The sequence below is a fragment of the Ambystoma mexicanum genome, chromosome 12 (genome assembly GCF_040938575.1).
Source record: "Ambystoma mexicanum isolate Mex_15411 chromosome 12, UKY_AmexF1_1, whole genome shotgun sequence".
Taxonomy (NCBI): Eukaryota; Metazoa; Chordata; class Amphibia; order Caudata; family Ambystomatidae; genus Ambystoma; species Ambystoma mexicanum.
In genome coordinates this window covers 869,881,127-869,892,955 of record NC_090936.1, presented here as the reverse complement: position 1 = coordinate 869,892,955, position 11,829 = coordinate 869,881,127, and the positions used below count along the sequence as shown (strand labels likewise).

General features: G+C 43.5%; 1 long non-coding RNA gene across 1 annotated transcript; it reads right to left on the bottom strand.

Moving 5' to 3' along the window:
- Positions 1–6,016: 6,016 nt before the first annotated feature.
- On the bottom strand, positions 6,017–7,473 carry LOC138514081 (uncharacterized). Its single transcript, XR_011281872.1, has 4 exons — positions 7,339–7,473; positions 7,108–7,241; positions 6,730–6,876; positions 6,017–6,474 (listed from the first exon to the last, which is right to left on the bottom strand). It is a non-coding gene; the product is annotated as an uncharacterized lncRNA (long non-coding RNA).
- Between the last annotated feature and the right edge of the window lie 4,356 nt (positions 7,474–11,829).

Sequence of the window (11,829 nt, the reverse complement as noted above, 5' to 3'; positions counted from 1 at the left end):
GAAAAATGCTCGTTCCATGTCAAAGAGGTGGACTTCCTGGGTTTCCATATTTCTCCTGGGGGGCTATCGATGAATCAATCCAAGGCTGTCACAGAATGGCCAATCCCTGGCAACACCAAACAGTTACAATCCTTTATCGGCTTTGCTAACTTTTACCGACGATTCATAGTTCGGTTTTCTTCCATTGTATCTCCCTTGACAGCATTGACTAGCCCTCTTGTCCCTTTTATCTGGACCTCCATACACCAGAAGGCGTTTGATACTCTTAAATCTAGGTTTGTATCAGCCCCTGTGTTGCAGCACCCTGACCCAGACTTACCGTATGTACTAGAAGCAGATGCTTCTTCGTTCGCCCTAGGTGCCGTGCTGTCCCAACCATGCCCTGCCACGGGCTGTTTACATCCGGTTGCTTACCATTCACGGAAGTTCTCCGCAGCCGAATCCCATTACACGGTAACTGAGAAGGAACTCTTGGCCATAAAGGATGCCCTCCAGGTATGGCGGCACCACCTCATGGGGGCAAGGCACCAGACGATAGTGTACACAGACCATAAGAACCTCCAGGACTTGGCCTCGCTTAAATGCGCAAATAGCAGACAGGTGCGTTGGCACTTGTTCTTTGCTGCTTTTGACTTTGTGGTTAAGCACAGGCCGGGTTCAGTCCATGGCAAAGCTGACGCTCTTTCTCGCTCCCCTGGGGGGGAAACGTTGCCTCTGTTCCCAGACACGGTGTTAGGAAAGGGCCATGTCATATGTCTATGCACACCATCCCCACCCATGCTTACGGCCATCAAGCAATGGGTTTCCCAACATCCACATACACTCAATGAATGGGATATAGTACTTCAGGAGGGGTTGCCATTCGTCCAGGGTAGATTGTACCTTCCCACGAGCGACGTCCGCAATCAGGCGCTTGCTTGGTCCCACGACGCTGCTATCAACGGCCATCCAGGGCAGCAACGTACTCTTGAGTTGTTAGACCGTTGGTGTTGGTGGCCATCCATGAGACGGGACATAGAAAACTATGTTAACACCTGCTCAGTATGTGCTCAATGTAAGGCTCGTAGAGGACGTCCCTTGGGTTTACTCCAACCGCTACCTGTTCCCCCCAGGCCTTGGCATACCATCTCCATGGATCTTGTTACAGACCTACCACGCAGACAGGGCTATGACACCATCTGGGTTATAGTAGATTCCTACACCAAAATGGCCCGCTTCATCCCCTGTACCGGCACTCCCTCAGCCCCGACCCTTGCCCGTCTGTTCTTTAAGGCTGTTTTTTGTCTTTTCGATCTTCCGCAGGTTATTGTATCGGATCGTGGGTCACCTGCTTCTGGCGTGCCCTTACCAAGCTCTTAGGCATTGATGCTCACTTTTCTTCTGCCTATCACCCAGAAAGCGACGGGCAGACGGAGAGAGTAAACCAGGCCCTGGAACAGTACCTGCGTTGTTTGACCCTCCAGTATCAGGATTCCTGGTTTAACCTACTCCATCTCGCTGAATTTGCATACAATAATGCCCGACATTCTGCTACGGGTTTCTCTTCTTTTTATTCTATGTACGGTCAACATCCCCGCACTCTCCCATTACCTGACCTCACTTCTGCCACTCCTGCTGCTGACGCCTGTGTTCGCGATCTGGCCTATGTCCATGCTCAAACCCTTGTCCATCTTCATGAGGCACAGGCAGTTATGAAATCAAAGGCTGATAGGAAGCGGACAGCGGCCCCTGATTATCACGTGGGTGATCGGGTATGGTTGTCGACCCGGCATTTACGCATCCCCGGTTGTCGCAAATTGTTGCCTCGCTTTATTGGTCCCTACAGAATCACTCGTGTCCTGAACCCTGTTGCTTTTCGCCTTGGGGTCCCTTCTGCCTGGCGGCTCCACCCGGTTTTTCATACTTCCCTCCTCAAACCCTGTCTTGCTCCTACCCGTATCACTACACCTCCTGCTCCCGTCCTCGCTGTCCACCCCTGATGAGTTCGAGGTCAATGCCATCATGGGTTCTCGTCTTCACAGGGGTCGCCTTCAGTATCTCGTTGACTGGGTGGGTTATGGCCCTGAGGATCGCTCCTGGGTTCCCTCCTCTGATGTTCCTGCCCCTCTCCTTGTTGCCCGGTTTCATAGGGATTGCCCTGCCTGCCCACAAGGTCGTGGGCCGTTGAGGGGGGACTCTGTCACGTCTCCTACACCTAACACCCCCTCTGCAAGTGCCACACCCCCACCCTTGGCCTTTTGCCGTCCCACTCGCTCACATACACACCCGATTGCACGCACGTTCATGCGCCCGTTCAGTCATCACACCCGGGGGCTTACTCATAGACCTGGCATTTACCTTCCCTCCCGCTCCTGGCAGTTACACTGGAGGCTACCACATCACCATGGTGCCCTGAATGGACCTCGGAGGATCCGCGCGTCACGCGTCATGTGACTCTCCATTGCAGCAATACTTTCGTATCACGTGATTACTGTCATCCCCATCACGTGATACGTCCTCACAACAACTCCATATCACGTGACTTCTGCCATCCCCATCACGTGATACGCCTTCATTGGTTAAAAGCTTCCGGAAAACAATGAGCGTCGCTTCACAGCTGTTTCCACCTGGATTCCGTGACGCTCGTTTCGCTTTTGACTTTAAGGATTTGCTCGACCACGTTTTTTTGTATCACGGATTGCCTTTGCCTTGCCCAAGTATTGACTTTGGATCACCAGTTACCGGACTACCTTTACCCAATCGGATTCCTATTGCCTTTGCTTCTTGTTACCTTGTTTTGGAACTATTGGTTTTCTCGCTGCCTGACCATTGGACTGTCCCTGGTTTACCCTACGGATTGTGTTTTTTGTCCTGGATTCTTGGTCTCTGGACTCACGCTGGGCGCTTGCCTGTCTACATACCCACCATCTGCCCTCCACCATTTGGGGAATTCCCAATGCCTCTCTGCTGTTATTGAGCATCTTTTCCAACACATTAGGTAAGCCATTTCGGATCATTTCCCTGGGGTTCTGCTCTTGCCAACTGCTCTGTGCTTATCCTATAACCTATTGCCTTACAGCGTTCGAGGGGTCCTTTTCCGGCTGTTCCCGAATCCAGGCCTACAAACCACTTCACCTGTGGCCTCAAAGACCACACAGGCAGTATTTCTAGTGTTGTCTGTGCGGTACTTGGGGACGGAGGTATTCTTACTCTGCACGACCATCAAGTCTGTAACACTATGCTTAGTAGAAGAATAGTGCGGCAAGCACCACCATACATAATCTAACTCAAACGAAACACATTATTATAAGTGTATTTCCACTTTGTACGAAGCAGAATCAACCAAGCGTTACTAAAAGCCACACTAGAAAAAGATTCCCATTTAGCAAAATCGAGACTAGACGGCTAAAAGGAAACTCAGCAGAGGCAATTTGTGCCAGGAGAGCCAAGGTCATATCATTAGAGAAAACGAACAGTAGCTACATTTAATTGAAACTAAGAACATAATATCCTGCCTCTGAAAAGTTGAGATTAGAAAGCGAAGGCAGGTGGTGGGTGAAACTAGAATCAAATACACAAATTGATGGAAAAGAGGCAAATTCACAGTGCCTGAACCACGTAACCAGCCGAGCACGAAGAAGCAAGCGTTCACACCAACGCATGGCACCGGGCCAGACAAAGATATCAGAACTTTTCCAGACAGAAGATGCAGTCTCGAGGCCAACCACAGTGTACTAATTAACACGTGGCCACTAAAGTTATGATTGATTGTAATAATAATTGGAGGAACGCTGGTTAACAGAGGGGCACCCTGCACCTGGCCGACCATTTTGCGTGCTGCTAAGCAAAGTGGAAAAGTATGCATGGGGTTGGTGCCAACCCAATCACAATGTACCAAGTAATCTAGGGTCCTATAGTTAGTAGAACCAATAAGATGTCGTACTTTTAGTGACGCCTGCAGTAGCCATTTTGAAAGGAAGGGCTTAGATGCCCACCTGACAGTGTTTACCCAATCCCCTCACTCTGTTACCATATACAGATATAGTATCTATAGTAAAATTACCTTTTCATAAACCAATAGAATAGCATGTTAACTTTTGAGTGTTACACGCCAATGATAATGAGTTTTCACTATAAATGTTACCATTTTTATGAAGTTCGTTGGAGTTGAAGCGAGAAGGAAGATCGCATTATTGCTGATATCCATGACTCCCTGGTTTCTGTACTTGTCATTAAACGGACTCCCTTTGACAAACTGTTTGAGCTGTCGTTATTGATTGGTGTTGAAGTATAAATCTGCACCCCCATCCATCTCACGGGTGCTGCTATCTTGTCTGAAAGTGCTTCTGAGCAAACCCTGATTCTATGGGCCGCTTGGGGGTCTAGGAGTACAAGAGAAACCGTTGGAAAACCCTGGGCCTCTGCATGTATTGTGGTTCAATCAGGCACCTATTAAAGGACTGTCCTATAGTGCCAACAAGGCAGCCGGGAAAAGCCAAGCCTCGGCCGTAAGGGGAACATCAGCTCAAAGGGGTTTTCTCTGTTCCCAAACCAAGTCTACTCAAGACAAAGTAATGCTGCTCCTCAAGGTTAATCTGCGGTCGCAAGGTACCTTTATACCGGATGTCTCTGCCCTTATTGATTGTGGAGTAGCAGAGAATTTCCTTGATGCTCATTGGGCTGAAATACAGAATATTCCCTGCCAACCCATTTCGGTTCCCATTCTTGTAGAAGGAGTAGATGGATCTCCTTTTTCCTCTGGACCCATCATGGAACAAACCAAAGAACTTACCATGAGCCTTTCATCTCATTCAGAGAAAATTCATTTTGATGTCATCAAGGCAGCCCACTACCCGGTCATTCTGGGACTTCCTTGGCTCCGCCAACATAACCCAAATATCAATTGGCCAGCAGGAACTATGTTTCTTGGATCCGAATTCTGTTTAACTCACTGTTTACAAGATGGATCCATTGGTTTCCATACTTAGGAAGACAAAATAGTGCATCAATTGCAGATCCTTCCCTCAGAGTAGCATGCCTATCACCAAGTCTTTTTGGAAGAAGAATATAAAACACTTCATTGAAATGAGGATTGTGCTTTTGACCTTGTACCTGGCCTACCTATACCATTTGGACATATGTACATGCTATCCAGAGACCACAAAAGGAGGCATTACAGTCATATCCACAAGCGAATCTACAGAACGGTCTGATAACCAAGTCCAAATAACCAGCCGGCGTCTCCATGTTTTTTGTCCTTAAAAAAGGGTACTTTATACACTCAGAGCTTCGGTATGCCCGTGGTGACGAGTAGCAGACTCGGGCATAAAAATGGAAAACCAAAAAGAAAGTAGAAATGCTACTCTGGGGGTTCACACCAATTTTTGTTAATGAATGAAACGAAACATATTTAAAGGGATGGTCTAGTAAAAATTTTTATTTCAAAAATAGATAGGCCACATAAAAAAGAAAATACTAGCATCCTCCGTTTTAAAACTTCCTATGTAAAAGTTTGAGCTATTCAAGCTCAAAATTCGAAAAAGCAAGCACAGGGGTGCAGCCATTTTGTGAAATGGAGGCCCTCCTGTGCTGGCTTTTGCATTTGCGGCACTACTGAAGGAAAAGCCAGCCAGTTGTAGTAAACAAAGTCTAGCGCTGGGTGGCTTTCCCTTCATTAGTGCCGGGACTCGGAGGCCGCAAAAGCAAAAGCCAGCACAGGAGGGCCCCCATTTCACTGCCCCTGTGCTTGCTTTTTCGAATTTTGAGCTTGAATGGCTCAACATTTTACATAGGAGGTTTTAAAACGGAAGATGCTAGTATTTTTTTTTTATGTGGCCTATCTATTTTTGAAATAAAATTTTTTACTAGACCATCCCTTTAATATATTGGGGAACCTTTCCCGCTTGTACTAATGGAATAAATCCCTAAATTCATAACCCATGAGATTGTCCAGAAGGGAAAAAGAAACTCACACACATCAGGGGCTGTGATTATGCATTGTTTGTATTAGAACAGAAACAAAAAAAAATCACTTGTGTAAACTTACATATAAAAAGATTTCAAAGTTATAAATCAAGACATATGGTGAAGTCAAGAATTAAAACAGTGTGCAATGCATAATAATCTTCAAATATACATCAAAAACATGGAAGGGAATCATATGGAAATCATAAGCGTCAAAAATGTAACGCTCTTGTGGACCTGTAACAAACTAAGTCCTAAAGCAAATATACACAAAAAGTATCTAGTATATGAAAAGCATCTTATCTTTCAGGTGCCAAGGTGGCAGGGGGTGAAGCTGTTTGGTTTTTGCCAACACTGCTGTTGAAATTATATGAACAATATAGAACAACAAAAACCCTTAGACAATGGGTTCATGCAACCCCCTTGCATACAATAAATGTTTCGGCGGCAATATCATCCAGCTTGAGAATATATCAGAGGGATATGTTTGTTTGTACGGTAGCCGCCTTCACCAGGGCAATTAAGCGGCTCCTGGATCAAAGAAACCAAGAGAGAGAAAAGAGAGAAAGAAGTGAATATAACATCTTCTTGGTTTGAAACTATTTCCTTTCTGGACATATCTGGGCTGAGTTAGTAACAACAAACGTATTTTTTGAATAATAAAATAAATTAGAATCAAAGTGTCTATATGAGATCATCTGAATGGAGGGCTGATAAAAAAGCAAGTTGGTGTAACTAATGCTACTACGAATTTGGAGTGGTGGAAGTAAAAGATAGCTAACTCACCAATCGGTACTTGTAATGAATCTCTTAATGGGGCAGGCTCCCCGGACAGGTCTACCCAGTAAGCTGGACTGTTATTCCGTTGGAGGATAGTATGCTCGTGCCAAGCCAAACGTGGAAGGCACGTGGTAGATACAGGGATGTTGGACTCTGAAAAATAAATAAATGGGCAAAAATGTAACATGGTAGGAATGCGTGCTGCACATGTATAAAATAGTGCCTGTCAGCGCAAGAAACCATGGTAGGCTGCCTATTGAGCATACGTCCTCCTGTTGGTAGAAGAGGAGCTAGGGGGTTTGTCCAAAGAGAAGTGTAGAGAACCAAGACTAGTCACAAAAAGTGGTATGTGTAGCGTTCAAAAATTAGGAGGTATGTAAATACCTGGACTGGACTGGGAAGGCTTCCTTAGTCCTGAAGGTTGTGGTGAGCTGCAAACGCTGGGCGTAGCTCGACTGTCAGCTGCCAGAGAAGGAACTGGAGTCTCTGGGGTGAGGAAAGGTCGTGCCTGGGACTCCCTGTGAATGTGGGAGAAATCACAGAGAATATGCACCTAAATGTTGGGCATAGAAGGTTAAAAACTGGCATGTTGCAGTGCTGAACTGGTTGCAGTACCTGTAAAATGGTCGAATGAAGAGTTCTACAGCAGGGGCTATCCAGAACCTCTTGTGTTAGAGGACGTTGCGTTGCTCGTAATATTCTTGAAAGAGCACTTGTGCGTCTGAGCCTGGGAAACAACTCGGGGCTCTGACGCCGGGTTTGAAGCAAATTAAATAAAAATGGCCACCGGAGATCAGGAGAAGGGACTACACATAGCCCCTTCTCCCTTTCCATGTCGGCCATTGAAATGAATGGAACAGGGAGAAGGGACTGCATGTAGTCCCTTCTCTCTTTTCATGTAAACGATGGTCGGGACCGGTGCAAGATGCACGCTGCAACGTCGTAGGGATTGCCATCAGGTAAGCCCCCGAAACGTACCAATCGGTGCGTTTATTTTATTGGCATTTTGCCACACCGGCAATTTTATTTATTTATTTATTCACATTTTTAAAGCGCACATCAGCCCTTAGGCATTGTGGCACTGTTACATATATGATACATTTCTGGTTACAAAGGAAGGCAACAAGGCATTACAGGGTGCAGAGATTTATGTGAATAGTGTGGTTTTGAGGGTTGAGGCTACTAATCTAAACTATAGAATAATGTGGATCATTAATGTAATTTACTCTTAAAGTACTTCATGATTTACTAGTAAGTTTTTCTAGTAAGGGCGGGGTTGGTAATGGGTGATACCATCCAGGTAGACTCTCATCTTTGTGCAATTGATTGAGTCATTTTTATTGTTTTAATTGTTTTAAAATGAGTAAAATTTATTTTTTGTAAATTTTAGGTTTTCAGGGCTAAGGAGTCTTAATTATTGTGAGGGACACGAGTCATGTAAACTTATTTGTGTATTCTTTTTATTGTATCTTCTGTTTGTTATCTTGCCTTTTTCATACTTTGGTTATCGGCTGTATTGTGTTCTGTAAAGGTTTACATACACATACAAATAATAAAAGAAAAATAGTACGTTTTTACTATAAACCTATTATCACTTTAACTAAAGGTGAAGATTAATGCCAATAGCTGTTTGGATAATATTTTTGGTAATCCATAATACAAACACAAGCAATTATGCATTATATGTGGACACAACACGACTCATATGACTAAGTGGGCCGATAGTAGTGTTTATGGGGAAGCACCATAATGAGTGCTAAGTAATTGATTTTTTCAACAGCAACATGGGAACTATCCCAGTTTAACAAAGAGGTATTACTAAAAGTCAATTATCACGAGAATAACGACAAACTAATGGGTGAGTTGGAAGCCAAACCAAGCAGACAGGGGTTCAACTTTAGAAATGGGTTCAATGTAATTGTTTTTGGACTATCATCAAATGTATATATGATTTGGGTGAAGAAGGGTAACTAAAGATTTGGGCTATGACTAATTAACTGTCAATTGTATTCTAAGAAGCTATTACTGAACATGCTATTTTTACATTTCTTTATGTTATCCTAACGAATCCTTCCCACTACCAATCCTTACTTTCTGTCTCAGTAATATTTTTATGTGTGAAATGAACATTGTAGACACTTTATGCAATGTTGATTTAATTTGGTTTGTTTAATGATCGCTATTGATTGACAACATATTTATATATATATACAATTCCTTTATATTAGAAAAAATGACCTTCAAGAATGAATTGTCAAATTATTTAGCCCAGTTTTGAGAAAGGACGGGAGGCAGAAACACGTGTCAACAGTTGGGCACCTATATGGAATAAAATCATTTGTTGGATTAAGAGTTTTTAACTATTCTATTTTCTATGTACAGCGCAACCAATTTGAATAAGATTGGCATATGGTCAGCATTCACCTTGGTACTGCTTTGCCTGCATTGCTGAGCTACCTGAGGCTATCTGGCCTCTTTAATACTTCACTGGGTTTACTTTGGAGGCTTACCTTCTACTTGATGGCCTCACTGACCCTGAGCTCACCGATTCAAACGTTGGGCAAGATTTCTTTAGTTTTAACTTAGACTAGTCAGATAGCGAAGCATCTATACTTCAATTGACAAATCGTGTTGTTACAGCTTGTTCCATTTATTTTTTTCTGACCTTTTATGTAATTTTTGATATTGTATAATCTTTGTATGTTATAACAAACTGGATATCTATGCAATTGCCATCTGTTTGTTTTGATTTATTTTTTGTGATAATGAATAACAAACCAAGTGAATAATGTATGCTTTCTTTGGTTGTTAGAAAAAACGTATGGTTCATAAACTTTTTTTGTCTACAAAATAGAGAAATCCCTGGGTCGAACCAGACAAGTGTAGGATAAATTAAATGTACAACATTACCATCCCTTTACTAGAATGATGGTGATTTAGTTTCATATATGAATAATTTTCTGTTTGGGATAGCTTTTTGGGTGAGACTCAGTGGGAGTTGGGATTTTATTGAGGGAGATGGTGGGTTCATGGCAGGCTGGTACCCCACCTCAGTTTCTTCTTAACATGCCTGGCTCGTTTCCTGGCCCTCCCGTGGATGACTCAGCGCTATTGCATAGCTCTCAACTCACACGCTTTTGGCGGGTGTCACCCGCCTTGTAAAGAGTGGACTCACCCGCCAAACCTCCTGCAGGCCCATTCATTTCAATGGGCCTCTCACCCGCCAAAAACAAAATCGGTTATTTTCACCCGCTTTTGCGACTCAACTGGTTGAGAGCTATGGCTATTGTAGCAATGAAGAAAAGTACGGTGGTGCGTGTAGGTTCAGTGTTAAGGTCTTTTATTAAGGTGCACAGTACATAAGATCTAAGCTACATGCAAGAGGACCCACCCTTGTCCGCCACCTAGGTAACTTCCCCAAATGTCTTTCATGGAACACCAAGGGTAGGGACATTCCACATTCACACACTCTGTCCTAAGACAGCCACGCAAAACCATATTCCGTGGGGGAAGAGGAATCCAGATACCACAAAATGCCCATAAAAAGGCGTACTTTAAAATGTTCCTTTGCAATCTTATATTGCTAAAATTCCTCTATTTATTACCTCCACGTGATTTTACTGGCAACATAAATTTAGATAATGCTGAAGATATCTTTTTAGATTTTTCATGTCATAATAACAACAATACCGCTTTACCCATATTTATATAATCATAAATAAAGGATTTAAAAGTAAGAGCTTTTGGGACTCTAGGTTTAGAAGAAACAATTTTTAATTGTACTATTGGCTCAATGGCTGGACAATCACGTATCGGTACCTTGGGTATCTCTCCCCCCACCTCGCAAAAATGCTGTGAAAACCTTGCTCAAACTCATTTATACAAGTTCTATTTTTATCTAGGGAAAGATAGGTTTTGTACTGGTAAAACTAGGTTTCATAGCTCTCGATAATCGTAGCGAAAAAATGCAATGTAAGCTTTGTTTTACAGTGGGGCAATCTCATCTCTCTGATGCTACAGAAGCTTTCTTAATAATGTATTTAAAGAGAATGTTCATCCGCGTGTCCGATTGTAAAACATTCACCTGGCACCATACATTGCACGATTAAACTTTTTTTTCGTGGAGCATAACTTAAATTTAAATTTAAATTTAAGTAAACTACTGCAACAACAAAAAGCACCTCTGGTTGTGAAGTGAGCGGATGATAGAGCTACATCTACTCAATATGTAATCACTTGTCGCCATGAACTTTGGCATTCAATCAGTGCTTAATTTGTAAAGAAATAAGTGCCAGGGCCCAAAGAATCTTGACCCAATAATGCCGGCCCTGTGGCCGGCGAGCGCCGCCCGCAGTGCCACGGCCCAGCCCAGTTCAGTGCTAGACCTAGATCGACCCACCACCAGCCCATCACACTACTGCTGCTCCATGTCACATGTTTGGTGCTATAGCAACTGCTGGTACAGGATAGTAGTGGGATGGATGAGGAAAGCATCGGCTGTGGCACTGGATGCAGGCCCCTGCACTACAGTGGACTTCAGTCTGAGTACATGATGGATTCCATAATATCATGGACAGCCGTGTGATACGGGAAGGTGGAGATCATTCTCACATCCGTGAAGGCCAAAGGACTCAGTCACAAGGCCAATCGTCCAGCTGTAAAGGGTGTTTCGGCAGCCAATGCGTGTTAAGCAGCAACGTTCTGCGATATGCATATCACACACACAGCACTTGCATTGTTGTAATTCAAAAACCCATACCACCTTGCAGCATTGCCTAGATAAACACTTGTCGCATGCATTCGATTACTGTTAAAAGAAGTGACACGTGTTCATGACAGACCCTTATGCGCGGTTATGCTATGATTCATTGCTATACTTAGTTGTGTTATTTTATTAAATGTATTATGGTATGTTTGTTAGCCTTGTGCTGTACTATGTAAGTATGCTGTGCTATGGTACTCAATGCTATGCTTCTTTTATTACACTTTGGCATGCTGTGCTGGGTCATGTTATGTTTCGTTATGCTATGCTATTGCTAGGTGACGTTATGGAATGTTTGATATGGTGTGAACAATACCCTTGTGAGCAATCTACTGAATTATTTT